Genomic DNA, 26,631 nt, shown 5'->3' on the forward strand with positions numbered 1-26,631 from the left:
ACACACACTAAAAGCACCCTTACACATACACATACACACACACACTAACATCACACACACAGCACCCTTACACACACACAAAGCACCCTTACACACACATACAGAACCCTTACACACACACAGTACCCTCACACACACAGCGCCATCACACACACAGCGCCTGCAAACACACACACAACGCCCACACACACACAGCGCCCTCACACACACACAGCGCCCTCACACACACACAGCACCTGCACACACAGCACCTTCACACACACACAGCACCTTTACACACACACACAGTGCCCACACACACACAGTGCCCACACACACACACACAGTGGTATATGTGTGTGTGTGTGTGTGTGTGTATATACATATATATATATATATATATATATATATATATACGGCGTGTGTGTTTGTGCTTTAGGGTGCACACCCTTTTACAATGTTTCACATAGGGCGCTTAAAGGCCTAAGGCCGGCCCTGGATAGGGCCTGCTATTTTTGGCTCTGCTAACTGTGAGTGCCCAATTGTAATTTTCAGCATTGAATTTGCTGTGACTGTATTACACTATGAAAGGGATTTTTTACAGATTGATGCATAAGTTTACTGCAAAAATGTATTTGTAGTTTCTGTTATATTCCTTACATATTGATGTTGTTTTATGCGCCCCTATCTTTTGTGGTTTTGGTACAACAGATGCATTTGTATTCATATAAACATTCAAATATACACTAAACCAGGCTTCCCCAAACTCAGGCCCTCCAGATGTTGCTTAACTACAACTCCCATGATTCTATGAATGAAATAGATGGGCTAAGAATCATGGGAGTTGTAGTTCAGCAACATATGGAGGGCCAGAGTTTGGGGAAGCCTGCACTAAACACACACACATGTTACATTCATTTTCAAAGGGCTTTCTAACTAGTAATGTAACTGTCTGCAGATGGTTTGATGCTTACATTAGTATTACTGCCTTTGAACGTTGTACCGAATAAGACTTTTCATTACAATGATTGTAGAATGAAAATAAAGAGTCAGTTAAGTACAAAAAAAAGATATATATATTTTCTGTCTTAAAATGTAAAACCCCAGGTTTCCTTTAGACATTGTGGAAAGAGTATATAAATAAGGTGTGGAAGTAGCAGCCTTTTTATTGCTTTCAAGCTGTTCTTGCGCATATATCTAATATGATTGCTGAGGTTTTGTGTTCTCTACATGCTAACAGGTTCTTCTAGGATTGATGTATTGTCACCTGCTGAGATGAATGCTCTTTCGAGCCATTACTCCGGTGTAATAAATTGTACCTCATGATGCACACCACCATGGGAAAGACATGCTTTGAGCATGATTGCTATATCCCAGACAGCCATTACCCTCAGAGTTACAATTACAATTGCCTAAGATCTGGCTATTTTGAAATGAAGCATATGGCCATGAGCGTGATGCTCAACTTTTGCTACCCTTAGATATAACAGACTCCAAGGTAATTCATAATCACAAACACTGTATCTGTTTTAAGGACCTACAGTGAAGAGCATGTGAGTTTGTACTAGTCACCCTATTATTGCTACACTCTTGCCGGGCAATGCAAATTCAGAGACAAAAGTACCTTTTGCATTTGTTTCCTTGTTCTCTCCATAAATACGCTACTAATTATATATTGAGGAAGCTGTCTGACAACCCAGGCAAAAATCCAGAGTATTTAATATGCAAGCCATATGTTTGACCATGTAATTTTCCAAAATCCCAGAAAACATGTACATGGAGGGTACTTCTGTGCTTGTGTGACATTGCTGAACACAAATGAGTGTTTTAGTGCAGTAAACCGTACAATGACAATTATATCGTCAGTGAAAGGGCAGTTTTTGTGTGAAGAATGCAAAAAAAACTAATGTGAACACTAAATTTGGCCAGGATTTGTGACTAATTGGCTACTAAAAAACACTGGACATACCCCATTTTGAATACCTTGGGTTGTCTACTTTTACAAATTGTACAAATGGTATCCCATGATGGGGTTAATTTTCATTCCTGGGCTGCCATACGGTCTCAGACGCAACATAGACCCAGCAAAACAATCTGGCAAATTTCAATGTGCAAACAAGGAAAAGGTGAAAGCACTTTGACACCGGTAGGTTTCCAAAAAAAAAAATAAAACCTGTACATGGGGAGTACTGTTTTTCAGAAAAGAAATGTGTATTTTATTGCAGCAAAATCCAACAGTATTATGACATTCACAGTTAAAATGCCATACAGAACTTGAAAAATAACATTTCTTAATTTCTTACACTTTTCTTGATTTTATTTATATTACAATTATGTTTTGATTTGAATTATGAAATGAAAGCCCTGTTTCTCTGGAAAAAAAAATGATATATAATAAGTGTGGGTGCACATAATATGAAAGAGGCAAACTACGCCTGAACAGACATTTTGCGCAAATTCAAGGTTTTGTTTACGTTTTGTTTTGATCACAACGTGTACATTTGGGGTTAATCCATATCTGCATGCTATATTGGTTTTCTTTATGTTCACCTTTGCATAACAATTGTTGATTTGATACTAGATTAGCAAACCTATTGTTGAACAAACCAATGTTAAAAAAAATATTTTACTATAATAAAAATTAGGAAAAAGAAAACTATTCCAAAGATATCTTAATAAGGTCTCTCAATCAATTGGGAAAAAAAACTATTCAACTTATTTATCCTCAAAAATTCCCATAAACTTTAATGGTGACTTCTGTAGAAAATAATTTGAACACTTTATCTCCAGTAAATTCAAATTATTTCTGATGCTGATTCAAACAAATTAAATAATGGCCTTAGACAGAAGCACCTGCAGAACCCGTGTGTAAGCATTGTCATAAATATCTATCAATCATAACTCTGACATTTAGAAAACATTCTGCTAAATATTCCCTAAATATTTTTACCAGTTTTTAAAACAACTGCTTTGACAGTGTTTACACTGCCCTCTTCTATGGTATGTTCCATATTGAGCTTTGAGAAATAATGCACCAACACAGCCAAAAATTTGAAAATAAAAAAATGGAATCAAGTAGGTTGAATATCAAGTAAATTTAAAGGGACACTATAGTCACCAGAACAACTACAACATAATGCAGTTGTTCTGGTGTCTATACCATGTCCCTGCAGACTTTTTGTTGTAAACACTGCCATTTCATTGCAGCCTTGCATTGGAACACATCATTTTTCATTGCAGCCTAGTGTTTACAGTCCAGGAATACCTCTAGTGGCCACTCCTCAGACAGCCACTAGAGGTGTTTCCTGGGTCAGTGCTGCACGTTCAGCGTCTCCACACTTTGCATGGAGACACTGACATTTTCTCATAGAAATGCATTGATACAATGAACTTCTATGAGGAGGTGCTGATTGGCCAGGGCTGTGTTTGGCTCGGCCCCCACCTCACCTCCTTGTTTGAGATCATTAGAATTGATGTTCTCAGCCAATCCAATGCTTTCCGCACAGCGCTAGAAATAAGGTGAATTTGTACCATATTTAGCAGGGCAAAGTGGGGTCAGGGGAGCTAGATAATGATTTCAACACTATAGGTTCAGGAATACATGTTTGCATTCCTGACTCTATAGTGTCCCTTTGAGGTGTGGACCTTTCTAGAAACAATGCAGTTTGAACCCCTGCAAATTCCTTAACCCCTAGACAATACTCGACAGGAGCTTTGAAAAGCATTCATGACAAACTGCCTTGGGGAAAGAGCAAATGACGGAGTGACTGTAGAGTTGTCATTTTAAATACACTTTCACCTACATGTTGAACTTCGACCTGTAGAGAGTCACAGTTTGCGATGGATAGATGCACACGCAGAGCAACTGCATATATTTGCAAAACTAAATGAGTAAGCAAAGCTTTTCAAAAGGCATGGCTATCCAGGCAGGTGGAGTTCCAAGAATTCATACAAATGTCAGAGTTTATCGTGAAATAGCCTTTGCACCTCAGCCACTATAGCAAGATGAAGTTAAGGTGCTTTCAGTCCTCATATGAACTATGTTATAATTCCTTAAAGGGACACTATAGTCACCAGAACACATACAGCTTAATGTAGAGGTTCTGGTTTTTGTAGCCTGTCCCTGCAGAGAAAAGGCAGTGTTTACATTACTGCCTAGTAACACCTCTAGTGGCAGTCATTACAGCAGTGACCGTAAATCAAAAGGCATGGTATACAAACAGCATGTTATGGTGTTGAGGTACTGCAAAGAGCACACATTATTAGCTAATGTTCTGTGTACGACAAGAAAAAATAAAATGTCACTAACATAACTTGAGGTCCTCCTCATTTTAAAGTGCAAGAAAAAGTAACATGAAATGATACAATGTGTCTGATATTTTACTAAACAAAAGGAAGTAGCGTGAATCACAATCAGTAATGAGTGAGACAGTTATTTAAGACATTTTAAATAGCACCATTAATTAAGAGCAAGAGCCATGATGGCCAACTACATCAATTATTTTAACAGTTATGAATCAGTATGTTTTTTTATCTAGCAGGGACTTAGTAGTGCATAGTATTGATAGACATGGGTGTGACGTGACCCAAAAACAAGCTAAACAAATAAACCTACATTTTAAAATTATATCATCCCTCTGCATTAGCATAGCAAGATAGGTGTTCATTTATCTAAATAAAGATGTTGTGCAACTACTTCCCCAACACACAGCATTTAGTTTATGCAAGTTAGCAATTTAACCTCCTTGTTGTTAAAAAGGAAAAAGTAATTATAAAGAAATCTGTCAGTATTTTTTCTACTAAAATAAGCATGGGGTTAAATGGATTTCAAAGGAGAAGAAACATCAGCTTTCGTTTTCATTACTGTCAACCTACAAAAACATATTTTTAAAATTATTTTCAGATGGTACACAACTACTGTTAAGTTGTTTTGAATGGGCAAGACTACCAACAATCTCTGTTGGTGGGGCTGTGGTCATTGAGGAACTTACATACACATGTACCAATTCAAAGGATAATTAGGAATGGTCTTTCAGAGAACATCTGACCTTGATCCATGGCCTTTTATACTGACCAATAGATTGCATATCCAGACAGTCCAAAAGACTTTATGATAAGATAACCCTTGCAGCTAGGAGAATGGTCTCTGGCTTAAGAGCTGCAACCCAATGGGAGAGGCCAAATCCAAAATGGAAGACAATTGACCTATGTACCACCTCACAGCCAAAGTTAGATGTACTCTAAAATCTTACCACAAAATCTGGTCCCTTTAGGAAAAGTTTGTTGAATGCTATTAGGTGTCCATTTGTGGGTTCTGGCTCTCTCCAACTCTCTTGGCAGCACTATCCAATTTCCCCACACATCCTTCCCCCTTTCTTTCCCCTAGATGAAACCTTTGTTGATTTGTGTTAAACTCACTGCTACATGCTCCTATTGCACTTATAGTACACCACTTATCACTGTGACTCATCTATTTGTGGGTTTACCCTTAATGGAAGGGTGTACGATGTCCAGCTGAAAAGTTTCACGGGTTCAGTAAGTTTGAGTGCTCCAATTGGACCCTTCATCTCTGTATATGAAGAATTTTCTCCTTCGTTTTCTTTTTCTTTGGTTAATATTTTTTATTTACAATTAGAATGGAATATCCGTATGTATTCCAGCATTATTGTATTAAAAATATATAGTATCTTCTGCCTGAAAAATAAAAAAAATTAAATAATAAAATATTGGGTTAATTATCTGAAAGTTGAGGTTTTGCTTGACAATTGCTTGACAAATCAAATGTCAGCAGATACTGATACTTCAAATGTATCATGAAGTGGATGCGAATGACCTTAACAATTATTCAAGTCCATTGACCTCAACAATGTTTTTAGTCTGGAAAGAGACTCGGGAAACTCATGGCAATCAAGTCGCTTACAAGTTACACTAAAAAACAGAAAATGTAATATTAATTTACAGAAGGACCTCACTAAGGCATTGATTTAACATTTTTGGATAAACTTATCAAGTGATTGCAGTCTGTTAGAAAAAAAAAAAACTTTTCAAAATGATTTATCTGCAGGAGTCATCATTTAAGTTTATGGGAAATGTTGTAGCAATTATTTGAAAGTTTTTTTTCTAATGAATTGTGATCTCTTGAAAAGTGTATTCAAAAATATTAAATTATGGCCTATGCTGTATATTTAGTATGCTTTAATACATATATGAAATGTGTATATAACTAGTGAAAGCGCTCTATCAATTTATTTTAGTACAAACTCATGGGATATATTTCAAATAAAGAAAATAATTTAATGTAAAATGGCCCTACTGCTTTTTTAAAGCATGCAGTGGTTCAAATCGCATTAAGCTTTTAATTTAAGTTTTACTGCTTTCACAGAGGCGGCAGTCAGCAGGGTGGTGTCAGTATGAATTTTAATGTTTATATAAAATAAACAAAACAATAATGCATTTTGTCTGTAGTTTAACTTTAGTATAATTTCAAATGCACAAAAAAATATTTAATCCAGGGCAGGGTGTCACTGTGCTTCATTGTAAAGCATGCAACTGTCAAATGTCATTCACTGCAACCTGCAGCGCAAAAAATCTACAATGTGAAATAAAAACAAATGAATAAACAAAATTAACACGTAAGTCATAAGTCAAACCATAAGAATCCATTACGTTTAATCATGGATAAATGTGTATTATACTAACAAAAGATTAGTCAAATGTTAGAGAATATATACATTTGTGTTTGTGTGTTATACTTACATATGCACTATTTGTAGACAGACAGACAGGACAGAGATAGATAGATAGATAGATAGATAGATAGATAGATAGATAGATAGATAGATAGATAGATAGATAGATAGATAGATAGATAGATAGATTCCATAATGATTTAGAATCCTATGCTGCAATGATGGTGACATCATCCAGGTAATTATTTCTGGTAATGTACTGGGAATAAAGCACAGTTAACCTCTGTGCAGTTCAACAGCCCTAATCTCTGGCAGAAGTGGTTGACATAGGTAAACAAAACCACTAGAATTGCCTTAATTTCCATTTCCATTGGAAGATACCCTTTGATATATGATAGAATACAGGTGGGTTATGGCAATGTAAAAAAAAAAGTTTATATAAATTATGGAGTACATAGTAGCAGGTAATATAATAAATGCGGTCTTCATTAGGGTTCACTATGGCAACTTCAAACCAAAAGTCAAGTGAAGAAAATAACTGGTAGTTAGATCACTACCATAAAAAGATTGGAGAATAGATGGCAGTATAGAAGGTGGGAAAATAACACTTTTTAGGTGTTTGATGTATTTTTAGTTTTTCCTAAATTTCATTGTTCTCTGCTTCAAACTTAAATACTCTTCTAAGTAGACATGTTCACAACAGAATGTATCCTTTAGTGCCTTCAATTTCTTTCTACACTAAATGTATTTAATTTTTTATTTTCAAAACACATCTATTTTTAAGACATGAAGCAGTGGCCTTTGTTGAATGAGTCACTGAATGACAATACAGGTGTTATTTTTACACCTTCTAAGTAAACATTTTTTTTCCTGAGTCCTTGTATTTGTGACCCCTGACAATTAAAATAACTGAGCTTGAGGGGACAGCATCAGAAAAGATGTTTCACCACAATGACTTCATTAGTTATATTTACAATTATAACACAAGTAAAGCAGTGTCCATTGGATTTAAAAAAGGTTATATTTAATCCAGTCTTGAAAATGAAAACCTTTATTTTTCACGTTTCAGCCACAGAGTGCATATTTATTTATTTTTTCAACAATATCACATCAATTTACTAAGTGGCTTCAGCAAATATTTTGTGTGACACTGCTACCATACAGTGACATGGTATTCATCAGGCAGCGTAAATTACCTGTTTCACAGTAAAAAATAACACTCCAAGCAAATGCATAACTCGCCATTGACAACCATAGAAACCGCAACACCAGTCACTATTCTACAATTTGTATAAGTGATTTACAGTGCAGAAATAGATACATTTATCCTATATCTCCTATGAGCAGCTACAAGAATATGAGTTGCTTGGGTAAAAAGTGTTACAGAAGTGTTATTTAAAGGGACACTATATGCACTATAACCATTTCATCTCATTGAACTACTTACAGTGCCCGTAATCCCATGGCACTGACCCTCTATTCAGTGTTAATCCATTTTCACTAAGATTAAAGGGTATTCTAAGCACCAGAACCTTTACACCTTAAAGTAGTGGTTCTGGTTCTTAAATAGACTGTTCCTGCAATCTCAGCAATGTAGGCATTGCCTTTTCTGAGAAAAAAACAGTGTTTACGTTGCTTCATAGGCATACCACCAATCTACTGGCTGTCATTCATACAGTCACTAAAGGTGCTTCATGTTGCAGTCCTCCATCTTTGCAGGGCTAAGATTCAACATCTAAAGATGTCTTACACTTCCCATAGAGATGCACTGGTATAAAGCATCTCTATGAGGAGAAGCTGATTGGTGAAGTGTGACTGCATCCTTTAAGGGGAAGCAGTGGGTTGGATTGGCTGAGATGTGTCAGGGCTGAGTTTTTTTTTTTTTTTTTTTTTAGCTATTAGAAGACTACAAGTGAATCGCAGAGATATCATTTATGATATGTATGCCCAAATGATTTCTTTGACAACTAGTGAACTGATGTGCATATATTCAGAGGATCCTTTTAGAGTCAGTTGACTAAAATAATATATATAGTAGAAGAGTTTAAATACACTTTTAGCGACAAATATGATTATTGAGGATAATTCCAAGAAAAGCATTTCACAAATAACCGTAAAACATGAAGTAGACATCAAGTAAACTTTAGTTTATAACATGACGGATGTTTCAATAGCTTCATGGAGATTGACTAATCATACAGTATATTCTAGAACATTTTGTAGATATGGCCATATAACGTTTTCTAGAGCCTGGAGATGGGCAACTACATTGATACTAAGTGTCGGGGTTCGAATACATATGAGTTGCAAACAATTGCATAGACATAATTTAGCTCTTGAAACATAGCACTATGGTTTGTTATTGTAAATTATTTTTTATTTGCTCGTGACAGGGATAACATATTGATTGAGATACTATTTCAATATAAAATATGACTACAAAAGAATGGTGTGTCACAGTCACTGAGCATAGAGGTGACATTCGTAATTAGAATTGAGATGTTAATTCTGAAGGAATAAGTTTTTGCTGATTTCATTACATTGTCAGCATTAAATCACATAAAGCTGGTTCCAGGAAAAAGTTCATCTGGGATTTTATGAAGGACATACCTAGTGACATCAAAAGAGCTGTCAGACTGGAAGCCCATGCTCCAACATTTTGGGTTTTCCTTATTGCAGCAGCTTGTCTAATCAAATAACAGTTAATGATCTTATCCAGGTTATGTTTCTTGAATGATAAACTGCATGACTTTTTTTTATTTAAAACTTGGTTTAAGGGCACAGACTTGTACTTGTCAATGTGTATTTATCTTTACCCACAGAGTAATAACTCTCTGTCTTCATATGACAGGTAGGTAGTGAGCATCGATCTTCATATATCTATATGAATATTAATTGAAGCTAAATAATTTACACTATTTTGTGGTGTTTATATTTGTTTTTTCTTTTGTTATATCTATATGAATCTGATTTCTGGATCACTTGGGATTATTGTCCTGTGTGATTAATCTGGTGATCCCATACCATATCAGAAGAATTTCTATGTACTTATCTGCTCTTGAGCAATAAATTCTAAAGCTCAACATTGTTTTCTAATCATGTCCTGTGTTTTTTTTTAAATATAGATCTGGCTTTACGCAACCCTATATCCACCTGACAAGGGATGATAAGTCATCATACCTTGCAATATATATTAGTTTTTTCATTGTGACACATTATATCTCTGCATGTTTTTTTATTTGTTCAGAATCAAAGGCGGATATTGATCTATGGTGCATCTGTTTATGAGTAATACTTAAAATTTCTCATAACACACAATTATTTGGTGTATCACTCAAAATGTTCCATATACATTAGGCAATATAGGTTTCTATGCCATTCAATGTGAAGTTGGCTCATACTGTCTCTCTCTGTGTAAGATGTTGCTTATTGCTCATAACCTTCTTTGAATTGATCAATACCAGACATCAGCATTAATCTTTGCTTTCAGGTCCCTTTGTGATGTCATTGGCATTTTATTGGTAGAGCTAGGAGTGAAAATAGATTAACCTTTTTCCTTAAAATATAGATTTAGAAAAGCCATGTTTTGCTGATGAGAATTGCAATACACAAATATTACCCGTCCTTCACTTCTTACCCCAATATTTCTGCTGTTTCTGATATCCAATGACAGAATAATAATAGAAAAATCTGGTTTTACATGTAGTGCTATTCTCCCAAGGGGACTCGATATGCCTCAATGCACGCTCCCACATATTAATTGAATCAACAGCTGATTATGTGATGCTAATGTTACCAAAGTCCATGGTACTCCTTTTATAGAAATCAGAAACATGAACAGCTGACTGAACATGCCAGAAGTCATACCTGTAGCCACCACATGACAGTTATACTGGTCCCAAGATGTGGCACCATGGAATGTTATGGCATATTTCTCTTCTGGTAGTTGAAGACTTGGTGCATTGCAGCAATAGCATTATCTTGGCCATAATGTTCAATGATATTTGTTGCACCCCTCAGACAAACAACCCTAAAAAAGCTAAGCAATCCAGGCAATTCTTACTTTAGTGAATAACTATGTTAGGCTTGACATGTCACCTTTTATAAAGGGGTCAATTATCCCGTATCACATAATCTGAAAAAATGATTCTATGCATGACAGCACCAGCTGCCCGTGATATATATTGCTTTGTGTGCATTTGGCATATCCAATTGAATTACTTAGTGAGAACGGGCAATAGTGCTTCTCCTATAAAAAGTATATAACATTGTGCGTCTATAATTCAGTTGTATGTCTTGTTCCCTGAGTAAACAAACGGTGATAAAAAGACAACACACTGTAAGATATTTAATATTGTTTTGCAGCAACAGTTTTAGAAATGAAATGCAAAGGGTGTAATGTGACATGATTTGGATATTCATCAAGATTCTTCTTTCCCCAAGTGATTTAAACAAAAACAGGTAAAATAGGATTTAAGCAATATACTGCATACATAATATTCTGTCATTGCACTTGTGTTCCATAATTATTCTAATGTATGTATCTGCAAATAACTAATTTAAAACCACGGCGTCAATTTCATATTCATGCATAAACTTTTCAAGTCATTTTATATTTTTAGATAAACTTTTAAAAGATATATTTTATATTATATATCTTAAACAATGTGTCACATATAGAGAAATATCAATATATGACAAAATATAAATATATTACCATATTCAAATATTTTCTATAACATTAAAGAATTTGAAACTTTGTCAAAATAGTAAATAGTTTGAAAAGCTTATCCTAAAAAATATATTATTATAAAATATTAAATAAAAAATTCCAGGTTTTATGTAAAAGTCTAACGATATATGTATCTGCATGTATATATGGTCTGCACATATATCAGGAATGTTTTTCATTACATTTTGGATTCTTTAGGTTTCTGTACCTCATCATGTTTCAAGTGAAGGCTTCCTAAACAGACCTGCTCCCCATACTTTACTTAAGCCTTTCAATGGAGCTTATTCAACATCCTACATGTATGAAGATATTTGCAAATATATCACCAGGCAAATGATTGCTTCTCAAGGTTAACTTTGGATGTGGAATAGCAATGCAAATATAGAGAAGGTGCCATGTGTTTCAATATGATTCCAAAATTACGGGAAATATCTATATTGGTAGCAATTACCAATATACAATAATTAAGGAGACTAATGTTGCAACAAATGTATATGTTTTTATACGTTTATGGTTGAATAAGGGAAAGTATGGCTTGACATCACTTGGGAAAGGAGATCACCAGATCACATTTCAGCCCATAGCTATAGCCTCCAGGATCCCCTCTCTATATAGCTACCTTTTTTTTTTTTTTAATTCTTTATTTTGTTGTGCATAGGTTTTCAAACAAGCATGTGCTGCCATTTCAGTGGTAACAAGCTTATATATATATATATATATATATATATATATATATATATACATAGAATGTTAAAAGAGGCAAAAACATGGCATAAGGTTAAAAAGCACATTTTCAGATAAGGAGTAACAGGAAAAAATAACAGTGAAGTTGGTCACAGTGGAGTTGGTCTAGCTGTGTGTGGTATTCGGTTAAGCAATCTGTGTGATACGTTGCAGTCTACTGTGGGACTAGCTGGTTGTGGTATGGCTTGCATGCTGGGCAGGCTTGGTAGTTTAAAGGCCCTACAATAGCTTCTGTCAGCGGTGTATGAATTATGATAGATTCTAGCGTGGTAGGGCTTTGGGCAGTGCCGTGGTGTTGTGCTCTGCCTCAGCATGGGGACAAGAGACCCCTGACCATGGAGGTGGCGGGGGGCAGGAGGTGTATGTTTGTGTGGACTATGTGTCCTGTTGGGCGTCTTCTAAGGTAACCAGTCTTAGAGGTAATACGGCTCAAGAAGTGTCAGCGGAGTAGTCCGCTCTACAGGTAACGAGATATCAACTTATAGTAAAAGGCATAATAAACGTAATAAACATGAAACAGTAGCGTAATATTGGAGGCTTTCTCCTTCGTTGGGATGGGGACAGTATGAGATATCAGTCCGTCTTAATCAAATCTTGTGTTTTGTCAACCGGTTAGTGTTCATGGGCCCTGTGCCCCCAGTCCACTTGTTCCCGGGGCATTAGGAGAGGCGGTCATGCGTTCTATGCGTTCTCCTTGGTGTTTCGGGGTCTGGTGCGTCAAGCCGAGGGTTTTCATATATTTGGAGGCTTCCTCAGGCGATGAGAGGACGTGTGTTGTCCCTGCGCGGGTAACTTCCATGGAGCCCCCTGCTCCCCACTTGTAGGCTATGCCTGCAGCGCGTAGCTGTGTTGCTGTTGGACCGTATGATTTGCGCCACAATAGTGTGGCCCTAGATAAGTCCTGGTAGAAGGTCAGCTCTGTGTCTTCGAAGGGTAGTGGCGTTCGGTCTTTAAGCGCCGCCATGATATGGAGCTTGTCCTGAACTGTGACGCACCTTAAGATGACGTCTCGTGCTGCAGGTGATTTCAGGTGAGTGTAGGTTGGGAGCCGGTAGATTCCGTCTATGGCGATTTTCTTTGCAGCTGCGTGGGGGAGTATGCTGGCCAGGAGGCGCCTTACGTAATGAGGCAGTTCTTCTGCTGTGATTGTATTTGGGATTCCCCTAATTTTGATGTGCATTAGCCTTTGTCTGTCCTCTATGGTCGCCATTTTAAGTGCCATAAGTTTTTGGTGATGTTGTATAGTTTGTACCTGTTCATCCAATGTTGTCAGGTGTGTTTTAACCTCCCCCACGTCTTGCTCTGCAGTTGTTACCCGATCTGTGACCAGTTGTACCTCTGTCTTGAGGAGGGCAGTGTCAGCTGCTAAAAGCCTGTGGATGTCAGCAAGTAGGAGTTTGAGATCTCACTTAGTGGCTGGTGCTGCATCTTCAGGGGAGTCGGGCTGCTGTATCAGCACTGGCTTTGTGGCCTGGGGGGTCTCCTGTCCCCTCTGCTTCAGGTGGGGAGTGTGAACTGGCTCCTGCTCTTCGCCCGCGGGCATGGCCGGGCGTTGCAGCAGCGCGCCGATATCCCTTCCGTCAGCCACTGGTTTTTGGGATCTGCGTCCCATTGCAGGTAGGTACGCTGGGGTTTCAGTAGGTGAGGGGGGTGGTGGATGCCCTTCCCTCTCTGATCGCGGCCGGAACAGGAGTTCCTCCAGGTCCCGGATCGCTGGCGTGGTGTAGGCCCCGGTTTTGCATTTCCGCTTGGGGAGCTTGTGGGGCTGTAAAAAAGGCATCTGCCGGTGCCTCTTGCCTTGTTGGTTCTGGCTGTGTGGGTGGTAGGGCTGGATGGGTGTCCGTTTTGCGGATTTTGCCTGGATTAGGTTTTGGATTCGGGAGTGATTAGAAATGGCGTCTGGTGCCGTGTGCTAGCAGGCTCCGCCCTATATAGCTACTTTTATACCATGAAGAAATATACATTTCTTATCCAGTTAGGAAGCAAGGGACAGTACCTTGATAACACCCATTGGGGATAACTGTCGAGCTTCATTGTAATTGTGCCCTTTGTTTACAGAAAGCATTGCTTGTTGGAGGCCATCAATACACACTCCAGCTTGTGTTTACCCTAAACTACAACACCATGATGTTATGAAATGACAAATCTTTATCGTGGCGTTATTTGTATGACACAGATATCATCTTCACCACTTTGGTTAATTGAAAACATTACTCATACTGGTGAATTATGCAAAAAAGGATTTGTCGGGGCGGAGCTTGGAGCCTGAACGAAGCAGCCGCCATCTCTCAGAGCTCCGGAGAGAAATCATCTAAATCTCGCAAAATCCACAGCATCCTACGTCGCACACAGCCTCCGACTAGTGGGTCGGCTTCAGTAATTCCTACGGAATCCACAGATGCCCTTCTTTTCTACGCCGGGCAGAAAAACCCGAAAACGAGGCCCCAAGGCCTACCTCACGGGCGGACAGCCGACAGAGCTCGCCTGGGGATTCGACCCGCGGTACACGCCGGAATACTACGCCCAGACAGAGGCAAGTACAATGGGGCGAAGGTCACAAAAGCAACCTGCACCCAACCCCAGAACGCAGCGAGACATCAGCCACATGCTGCAATCCCCTGCCACATCACTTAATCAGACGCCCCGTGGGCCCTCGCCAACCTCCTCAATGGAGGGAGAGCACACTAACATTTCCCCCTCCATCACTCACCCACCAGAGACAATGCTGAGGGCGGGAGACCTCCCGAACACACTCCTCTCCAAAACTGACCCCCTGCAGGCTCTGCCGAGGGTAGGGGACCACACACCGGCCTCCAAAAGTGACATCCAGGACATGCTAACCGGCCTGCAGAAAAACTTAAAACAAATGTGGGAAAATGACCTCGCAGTACTCACCACAGAGGTGCAGTCAATAACAGCCCGCACACAAGCCACTGAATCAGGCCTGGCAGACCTGAAACAGGACCTCCAAACACTGGGGGACACGGTGCAGAGCCTAAAAGCAACACAAACCTCGATGGCCAGACAACTTAATATTTTGGACGACAGAGGCAGGAGGAAAAACGTAAAAATACGGGGGGTCCCAGAGAATATACCACTAGAAGAGCTGCCCCATTTCATCAGGCGCCTAGTGGCAACTATCCTACCGTCCAAAGGGGCCAGACAATTTATGTTTGATGGCATATACCGAATAGCAAAGTCACCCCGGGCTCCAGAGTCAGCGCCACGAGACCTCATTCTGCGCTGCTGCACCATGACTGATAAAATGGGAATAATGGCGGCATTTCAAGGGAAGACCCCCTACACATTCGAGACTTGTCAACTCTCCTTATTTCAGGACCTAAGCAGGGAAACACTCCTTTGGCGTAAAACGCTGAAACCAATCACAGCCACCCTTCAAGAAGCAGGTATCACCTACAGGTGGGCGACACCGAAGACCCTGTGGGTAACTAAAGAGGGAAAACACTACAAAGTCTCGGATCCAGCAGAGGGACCGGCGCTACTAGCAACACTGGGGCTAAAGAAACAAGGCATGAACGCAACCTCGAGCAGAGACCAACAGGACACAGAGCAGTAAAAGAACCCAGAGGACCACACGAAGCCATGACCTGACTCAAGAACTTCTCCCATCAACCCCAATTGAGGGACACTGGGACTTTTCAAGATTTGCAGTTTGCTCCATTACATTAGACAAACTGTCCTACCCACAACCGTTACAAGAGCACACGCACTCCGGAGCTCTATTACCACTCTCCTCCCCCCCCCCCCCCCATCCCCAGGGTCACAGGGGAACTACATATAAAGGGGCCTACACACGACCTTAATGACTCCGCTCAGTCAGCGACCCACCTTACCTATGACATAGCTATATAGGACCCACCTTACCTATGACATAGCTATATAGGACCCACCTTACCTATGACATAGCTATATAGGACGGACCACCATTAGACACCCCGACATTGACGCCCATAGACGCACCATAGCAGTCACTTTCTGAGATTGGACCTGAGCCATGCAATTAGACCACACGCAAATAGTCATAACCTAGTGAGCCACCACGCAACGTATACCTATTAGGGCATACCATAGACACACACAAATAGCCTAGCGACTCACAGGGAGCTTATCCTAGAACTTCCTCCAAACAGAGGACACCGACGAAATCCGAGTCTAAAGCCCCTAGACATGACATCCACTACCAGCTACCACAAACGGGGCAGCGTTGGTGGTGACGGCAACTAAACAGTGATGAACTCACACCCACTTACACATGACCACATACCGCTACAACCCACCAGCCCTCTTAAAACTAAAAAATGTGCTTAATGTTTTTTGCTGTTGTCTTGTTGTACCAAGTTTACAATGTAAATACTTTACTTTACTATATCCGTTACAGCACCTGTTTGTGTAATCTTCACATTATGCGCTGAAAATAAAGAATTTAAAAAAAAAAAAAAAAAAAAGGATTTGTCATCCATGTATCCTATTATACTAGTGGTTCAAACCAAGTTCTTAAGACTCACCAAGAATCCAGGATTTAGACATTTTCCATTTAGGTTCCATTTCAGATGATGACAGAACCTAGACCCTTGGAGGGCCTTGAGGACTAACTAAGTCGAGGTACATCTTAATATTATTGCATTTACTCATTTATTCATAAAATATTTTATGCATTACATTCTTTTCTCGTTTTTGAGTATTTCCTTGGAAGCAATGCCAGAACAATGGTGTATTCATAATAGGAAACATATACAATAAAATGATAAATTAACAATTAGACTTGTGCACAACAGCAAAGTTCAGCTCGGCCAAATAATTTTTCCTGAAACCATTTTTTTTTTTTTTTTTGTGATATCTGATAGTTGTTCAAGTGATTCAAATGTTCAATTTGACCGAACTTAGTCCATTAAAAAGTATCATGGGAAACACTCAGACAAATCAAACAGGGTGCAAGAATGAACCATCAGTGCTCTACATAATATTTACACAATATAAATATGATGTATATATTTGCTGTAAAATTATAGGCACATGTTCCTGTCACTTGGACAAAAGCAGCCAATAAAGGGCAAAAGGGGTTGTAAAATCTGTATTTAGATGTTTTATATATTTATTAAATATATAATTTGTAAAAATAGATTTGTTGTTTTTTTGTTTTTTTTACTGTTCCTCCACTTTTCCCTCTATGTTTTACACTAATTTATCTGGGAGTAAAATTAACATTTAGTGGCTGCCCCCTAGTCATCAATTATCTTTTTCCCCTTCTATCATGTATTTGTTTTGGTGCCACAGGGGGAACTTCAAATACGACTCAAATGAACATGTTCAGCCATTGCACTAACCATTTGCTTGGTTATACACTGATCACACACAACATTACCCCTTCTCGACCATGGACGTACTAGGTACGTCCGACAAAAAAACATCTGTTAACGACCAAAGACATTCCTGGCACATCTATTTGTAAATCCCCACTTACTTGATCGCTGGCAAACCCCCGCTGGCGATTGCAATCCTGGGGTCTGCCTGGGAGCTCAGGCAGACCCCCTCTGCCCAACCTGGCTCTCCCGGGCAATGTGATCGCAGGGTCCTTTGCGATCACATGGCCGGAATAGCCGGCATGAGCAGTGCCTGAGCTCTCAGACAGTCCCCTAATGCCTGTACAAAACTTTTAAAAGTTAATAAAAAGTTTTAAAAAAGTAAATAAAAGTACTTAGATCATATATATATATATATATATATATATTCTATATATGATCTAAGTACTTTTATATGCACATTCACATACATAAATCATTATTAAAAATGTATTTTAATATTATTCTATAAAATTACGTAAATATGTATATAATATTAAAACACAATTAGAATAATGTTAATTTTATATATATATATATATATATATATATATATATATATATATATAAATTGATTATATAACATATATTATATAAAAATAATCAATAAATACATTAAAAAAATATAAAAAATTATTACATTTAAAAAACCTATATATCAGTTTAAATTTGTTCTAACTGTATTTTGATATAAATATACATATATTTAAATCAAAATACATTTAGAATGACGTTATAAATACATATCCACTTAGCGACCGAGGACATACTAGCTATGTCTGACAAAAAATGGTTCTTAAGGCAAATAGGAGCCCTGGACTTACCTGGACTCGCGATCCGCGGTGATCACGGTCGGGGGGGACTGCTGGGGTCTGCAGCAACTCCAGCCACCCTGGCCCTCCAGGGCCATGTGATCACCATGATCTATGGAGCTGCCAGCAAGGGGACTGTCTAAAGCATTTTATAATATATTATACACTTATAATGAAATCATATATATGCATTATATATGTATAATATATTATAAAATTATTTAATTATAATATATAATACATATATAGGAAATAAAGGTGTGTGTGTGCGTGTATATATATATATATATACACATACACACATAACCCATAAAAAGAAGAGAAAAAGGGTTAGCGCAAAAACCAGAACAAGGCAGCAACTTTAAAAGGGAATCCCTCAAAACCCTTAAAACACAATGAAAAAAATAAATAAAAGTAAAAGTAAAAGTGACAAAAAAATCTTTAATATATAAAATACACAATTAAAATGTTCATAAACGCGTTTCGCCTATAATGGCTTTATCTTATAGATAAAGCCATTATAGGCGAAACGCGTTTATGGACATTTTAATTGTGTATTTTATATATTAAATATTTTATTAAATATTTTTTTTGGTCACTTTTTCATTTCTGCCAATAATCTTTATATACACTTTATCTTTTACCTGGCATTTTCTACCTCGGGACTCCAAGCAATCCTTGGTGGGGATTATTCCACCTACGCTATCATCAAGGAGCAGTCAGCCTGCTCCATTCTTGTGAGTACCATTTCATTTGTTTATTTTATTTATTCATTATTTTATACAGAAAACACTATTGGTTGTGTCTTTTTATTCTCTTTGAGTGGCATTTTTTCCTTTGAAGAAAAGAAAAAGCAGCAGTATATCCTACAAGCGGGGATCTAAACCGCTGTACGCGTTCCACACTAGAGCTACTTATAGCTCTACCAAATGTGAGTGCTATACTTTTCTTTCTTAATTTGTCACACTTTAGTGAATATATTACACTATTTTGGATATTTGTTTTATCTTTTCATATTATTGGATTTACCTGCGGAAGGACAACGAGGACACCATTCTCCATCCAGTATTGTATAGACTATCCTACCTAAAGAAGATTTACCCAGCTAAGACTTTACTTATTTTACTTGAACTTTCCCTTTTATCTGGACTATTTTATTAACTTATTTATTTTTTTAGTGGCGCAGCTTTTACTTTTATTTATTTTTTTACATAACCCATAAAACCTGTACATTAGGGGCACTGTTGTACTCAAGAGATGTTGCTGAACACATATTGAAAAATAACACAAAAAAATGACTACCCAAAAGTTTGATAAAGACGGGTGGAAGTATTAGTACATGGGAAGTGTTAAAATACCACTATTCAAAATACCCTAGGGTGTCTACTTTGAAAAATATATGATTTGATGGGAGTAAATTACATTGGACAGCTTCAAAAATAAATGTCCCAAATAGGACATGGGTGCATGATGACCAGCTGTGAAAATTCTAAGTTGGAAAACTGGAATGCACACGCTCCAAAGAAGGTCTTTTAGCCCCCAGAGAACCAGATACACCTATACATGGGTGGTATCACTGTACTCAGGAGATATTGCTGAACACATATTGGGGTGTTCTTTGGCAGTGACCCTTAAAGTTCTCAGTACATGTATTCTTAAATTGCTATGTTTGTCAAAAGAATCACCAATTATTATTTTATTTTTTTTAATTTGGCATAGTTTGGTGGTAAAATGGTTGTATGCAAAGAGCATGAAAAAACTATGACCAGCATACAACTGCAATGCACTGTGTGTTCTTACACCTTTCTATCATCACCAGCATTATGTTTTTCAGCAATTTAAGCTACAGAAGCTAGACTTCACTCTCTAGGTTCATTAATGAGCTTGGGCGCCCATGGCTCTGATGTCAGTTGTCCTTTCTTGTACCACTTTTGGTAAATATAAACCAATGCATGCTGGGAATACTCCACAAGACTTGCCGTTTTGGAGAGGCTTTGACTCAGTTGTCTAGCTATCACAATCGGGCCTTGGTCAAGATCACTCAGATCTTTTAACTTACCCATTTTTCCTGCTTCCAACACATGGAATTCAAGAATTCAGTGTTCACTTGCTGCCTAACATATCCCACCACTTGACAGGTGATATTGTAACAATATAATTAATGTTATTCACTTCACCTGTCAGTGGTTTCAATATGGCGGCTGATTAGTGTATATTCATATGGAAGTTTGGAGATATGGAATTTTGCCAGACAGCCTATCAGCCCAAATCTGAATGCATAAGTCTATTAATAATGAGTGCAGTTGTTTTTGGATCGAAGGTAGATTGATGCAGCTGTTTGTATTCTCGCACTAGTGTATTTGCTTAATTGATAATCTATACTAGTAACTTATTTAAATATTCATCATTTAAAAATATGTGCATATATATGTGTGTTACTTTGCCTTTTGCTGTCGATTTGGTGAAGAGGCTCTTGTTTTGCTGCTAGTTTTACAGCAGTGAATGGGAGGGTTTGTATAAGGTTGTATATTTCAAAGTTAACCCTTTTTCTATTGTTTTATTTTCTTCATCTAGGTTTTATTACATTGCAGTAAAATTATTTCATTATCTATGTTAAATTACCTTGCAGTTATCAACACATTTGTTAACAATTACTTTTCTGTAGAAGGCTTTTCTGTAGCTTGTTTTTTTTTTGTCACAAACTAATACAAAACCCCCAATTGATCAATTGAATAAAAAAATACCAGAATCTACGATCTAGCCCAAATACCTGTAGATACATTATTCAACGAATCAAACATACTAAAATAAAGTATAAGCAAAGGCAAATACCAATCAAACTCAAAAAGACTCCTTTTATGTCTCCACCAATCCACACTACCCAATAAATACCCTGCTAAAAACATGAATCTCCTCACCTGAAGGCTGAGTGGCCACCCTTGTGTGTCCACCACAACCACGATCAAAACATCGTGATCGGACTGTATCTAACATAAAAATAATCCCATTTGCATCATAACACTCAGGGAGGGCTCTTTTTTTTCATGATGAAAGGAAACATTTTATTAATGTTGTTTTCTCCAATAAGTGAAATCTGTGCAGAAACACAAAGCGCTATTCACAAATATGCTGAAATTGAGATTAAAAAAAAATCCCGTTTGATGATGCTGCAGTGTATTTTTCTGTATTTGATTTAACACAATTCCTTTATGTAGACTGCTTTCTATGGAGAATAAAAAGACTATATGAAAGCTGTTACATGGATTTTACCACTGTCGAATTAAATAAAAACAAAAACGGAAATGGGTGTTAGTGGCCCCATGTCATATAACAAATAAATCCAATATGCGCTATTAGCTACAGAAACCCTTCTGTAATTGGCTAAATGAAGCTGCATGGCTCACGATCACTGAACACTTTCAGTGCTGTCTGGTTGAACCTCAGGTGTCTCTGTGTCTTGGATATTAGGGGTGCCTGGAATGCCAGCAGGTTCACTTGAGTTTTCTTTATACTCCAGCCTCTCAAATAGAATTAGGAGTTCACAACGAGGGGTTTGAAGAAACAGCTCCACAGGGAGAGCATTTTTAATATGGATAACAGATTCTTGATCCAATTAGAGATCTGACTGCCATTCAGGGGTCAAGAAGGATTTTGTCCCCCTAATTTGTTGCAAAATTGTAAAGCACTTCAAACTGGGGGTTTTGCCTTCTTTTGGATCAACAGCAAAAAAACAAACAAAAAAAAACTGGCTGAACTTTATGGACACAAGTCTCTTTCCACCCTATGAAACTATGTAACTATGTAGAACCTTATACAAAAAGTAGGAGGTAAATGGAGAGTAAATAGATTAGTAAGAGAGAGCAATACCTAGAAGACAAAAACATTCACTGGAGTATTGGTAATCTCAAAATGAGGCAATATTCTAAACTGTAATCTCATGCGAGCAGGACCCTCAACACCTTCTGTTCCTGAGCATCCACCTTGTCTTGTTGCCAATATTTGTCTGTTAGCTAACCTATTGTACAGCACTGCATAATTTGTTGGCACTTTATTAACTGAGTACCATCCACCGGGAGTTTTTTTGGCAACACAGTGGGGATGTTTTAACTCTCACAAGAGCTTTTAGAAAACCTTGGCTTATTTAGCTTGATAAAGTCTCTTGTGAGAACTAAAATATTGCTCCTGTATTATCAATTTTTAATTAATTAGTTATCAGACAAGGCTTGGAATTTTTTAATGTAACACATATTATAATTTATTGGTAAAAAATAAGAAAAACCAAGGCATGCAAGGAATAAGTTAAGTGCAAAGAGTGAAGATCACTAAACCCTAAATATGCATTGCCCAGAGTACCCCATTAAAAGATATCCTTTAGCGACAAACAAATATCATCCCCACTAGGATAACAAACAAGCCCACAATAAATAAGTCTTAGAGTATAGGAGTAATACACATTTGCATTGTTCTGGTGTTCTGATAACCACATTTGGTGTTCTTCTTTTTCCATTAGGAGTATAGCACCTGTATGCCCGGCTGACACCAGGTAGGAAATCATACTAAAACAGTTTGACTACTCATAATGGAGGGCTCGAGAGCTGTAGTATTTATGGTGCTTGGAGTTTTTCTTTAACTTAAAATTATGTATACATATACTGAACCTATCTGCATATCAGCATTAGACAAATTAGCCCACCCAATCCACTTCAGGCAATTGCTCTTTTATGTTGCATTAAATAAATATTCTACCTGGTTCAGGAAAACTGAGTGTTCCTGGAAATATGCAAACCATGAAAGATTATTGTAATTAGTGTAAAAATATGTCCATGCAACATTACTTTGTTGTTATGTATCCCTGGCAAACCACTTTTATCTTCACAGTCTATCTGAACTTTCAAATGGCAACACAATAAAGAACCCTGAGATAGCAACTGTTTTGAAGCTTTCCTTTACTGGGATTATGTATTTCAAATAAGGAACAAACATTATAATAATGTCAGCCATTTATTTCAATTCTCCGTCATGGCTAAGGTCTAACAATGCCTGAAATAAACATCTTCTATAAACAGAAAGCCGCAGAATTTTTATGAATGCTGTAAATCAAAACCAATCTCATCTTGATGCACATATATTTCTCCTTACTTACATAATGGCATCCAAGGACCTACAACGCAGATGCACCAATGGGATACAAAAATAAATAAACAAAGTGCTCTAGTACAACTAGTACACATTGCTTTCTGTTAGTCAGGTATTAAAGGATCACTATAGGGTCAGGAACACAAACATGTATTCCTGACCCTATAGTGTTAATTAAAACCACCATCTAGCCCCCCTGGGCCACTCATGCATCCGTAAATATAGCAAAATCTTACTGTATTCAAGCCTGAAGCTATAACTCTGCATGATGTTTGCCTCAGAAAAACAAGCAGTCTGTTGACATCATCAGACGTGGTAGCTTGATCCAATTATAATGCTTCCCCATAGGATTGGCTGAGACTGACAAAGAGGCAGATCAGGGGCAGAGCCAGCATGATTCAAACATAGCCCTGGCCAGTCAGCATTGCCTCATAGAGATGAATTGAATCAATGAATCTCTATGAGGAAAGTTCAGTGTCTGCATGCAGAGGGAGGAGACACTGAATGTTTGGATGCATTTTAGGCAGCCATGACCCAGGAAGGATCTCTAACAGCCATCTGAGGAGTGGCCAGTGAAGGTATCACTAGGCTGTAATGTAAACACTGCATTTTCTCTGAAAAGACAGTGTTTGCAGCAAAAAGCCTGAAGGTAATGATTCTACTCACCAGAACAAATTCACTCAGCTGTAGTTGTTCTGGTGACTATAGTGTCCCTTTAAAGTTACTTCTTCCATTGTGACTGCACGACTCCCAAATAATGTCAAATGATTCATGTAGCATTGGATAGTTTCTATTACATTGGTCCACACTAAGCTGCAAGATGCCTCATACAGCTGCTTGTGGATTCTGTAATATTTATAAGTATAGCTCATGGGAGTAAATGGAAAAGAATATACTTTATCTGTGCACACAGGAAACATATTTCTGGTGTTTGAGTGCACAATTAAAGTCTTGTTACGTTTTACTCCTGTGAGCATGCTCCATATTTGTTTTGCTGTTGCCGAAGGGATATTGTTTTCCTACTGGAATGATAATCCAGGATGGTAGGGATCCACTCCTTGCTTTTGATCACCTGAGTATGGAGTCATAATTTCATCTAAATCCATAATATTTACATGATGTGTAAAAAAGGAGAACCAAGGATGTTAAATACCATCTACTGATAAAAAAAATTGATAATACAGGAGCAATGTTTTAGTTCTTACAAGAGTCTTTATCAAGCTAAATAAGCCAATGTTTTCTAAAAGCTCTTGTGAGAGTCAAAACATCCCCACTGTTTGCCAAACAAAACTCCCATTGGATGGTACACTGTAAGCCCTCCTCCTTTGAGGAGATGTGAAATGGTGCTTTCCACTTCCTGTGCAGCCTCTCACACAGACACTGGACACACAAATCCTGGAAGAGCTGGGTCATAACTGAGCATTACACCCTCTACAATGCTCAGTTCTGCTATCAAGCATTGGAGGCTGACTGGGTTACAGAGGACACTGGCCAAGGTTCTTGGTACTTGTATCTCCCCTCCAACCCACAGAAACTCCAAAAAGGCATATTATAAGCACTGACAACAGGTGCCCCCTATTGGACATGTACCTGTAGGCATCTACCTAATGGGAAATCCATCCAGACCACATAGTGACAGCTTTTTCCTTGAACACGCACATGTGTTCTCCTTTCTGTATGCAACCATGACATTTACAGTCTTTACAGCTATGGTATAAATGCTAAGAAAGTCAGGAAAAATAATATGGAACTAACATTTCACTACACTTGCAAGGACTTTGGTTAGCACAATCTATAGGTAAAATTGTGAGCATTTCTAGAATGGCTTGTGGCTGATCAGCAGATTTCTACACATTCTTCAAGTTTTCTTGTTATATAGCAATATAAGATGAAAAAAGTCCATCAAATTCAACCTTGTGGTGCCTCTTTCTATGTCCACGGAGCCTATAGGATTAATGTCACCCTTTAAATTTTTATGGGGGGAAAAGGGCAAAGGGTGTCATCACATTACTTATTTCTCTTCTAGAATACCATTAGAGCATTGAGGTATATGTTTAGTAGCTCATGTAACACATTAATTTTACCTCTCTGTCAGAGGTTCTAAGATTTGCTCCAATTCCTCTCCTCTCCTCAGAGGCCAAGTGTAACCACTTAGTCTGCTCTTTAGTTGATATTAAAAATGAAACAATCTGTACAGACGTGAGATATGTGTATTTTGTTTGGTTACATGAAATGAAAAGAAGCATTAAGCTTTGGACAAGCTGTTCACCTTGTGCATGATAGGAGCATGAATGCTCAGAAGCTGCATATTCTCTGATTGTAGATAAATAATCACTATATAAAGAAGAATGCTGTCTTGCTTCATGCCATCCAGAAGGACTGAACTGCGGGTCATTTGAAAAAACAACACCTTTAATAATATCAAAAAAATAAACAATACAATAAACAACTAATCATCATTATTGAACAGAGAAATCAATCTGGGTGACACAGACAAAGGGGTCCTTTTTCAGTTTGGTACATTTCCCCACAAAGGGTATTATTATTAATCAAATATTAATATTATCATATTAATCAAATATCATATTAATCAAATATAGAAAACAAGCCAAAACTAGACTAAGCCTTTAGATTTTATTAAATGTGGGCATTGATTAAAAGTCAGGTATTTCACTTGCTGCACTTCTTTATTGAAAACATTTACACTGTTAGAATTTGAAGAACTCTGAAGAAGAGGAGAGAAGATAAAAATACAGTTACAAAGAAAAAAGAAAGACCCTCCTCTGGACCATCCTATTTCCAGTGCAACCAGGCATTTTGAAAGTGCACCAGATTGTTGTGTGACATCTAGCCAGACATTTTTATTTTTGCAGTTTTTCAACAACCATTTGCAACATTGAAGACTCAGTGGTTTTCCAACGAGAGTCCATAGGAGAGATTCTGTCTCAAGATGTGGGTGCTGAGCACTGGCATACATATAGGGGTCGCAGCTGTGACCCCTGTGGACCCCTGTGGACCCCTGTGACCCCCTGCGACCAGGTACCAGCTGCCATGATTTGCGGCTCCGGCCCCCGCGGCAAACTGCCGGGGCCACCATCCAAGGGGTCCATCGGGTGGCCCATGCTGTTAGGGCCACCTGATGGAGATGGATTTTCAGGGGGCCCGGTCGTGCTGGTGAA

Source organism: Pelobates fuscus, chromosome 3 (genome assembly GCF_036172605.1).
Source record: "Pelobates fuscus isolate aPelFus1 chromosome 3, aPelFus1.pri, whole genome shotgun sequence".
Classification (NCBI taxonomy): Eukaryota; Metazoa; Chordata; class Amphibia; order Anura; family Pelobatidae; genus Pelobates; species Pelobates fuscus.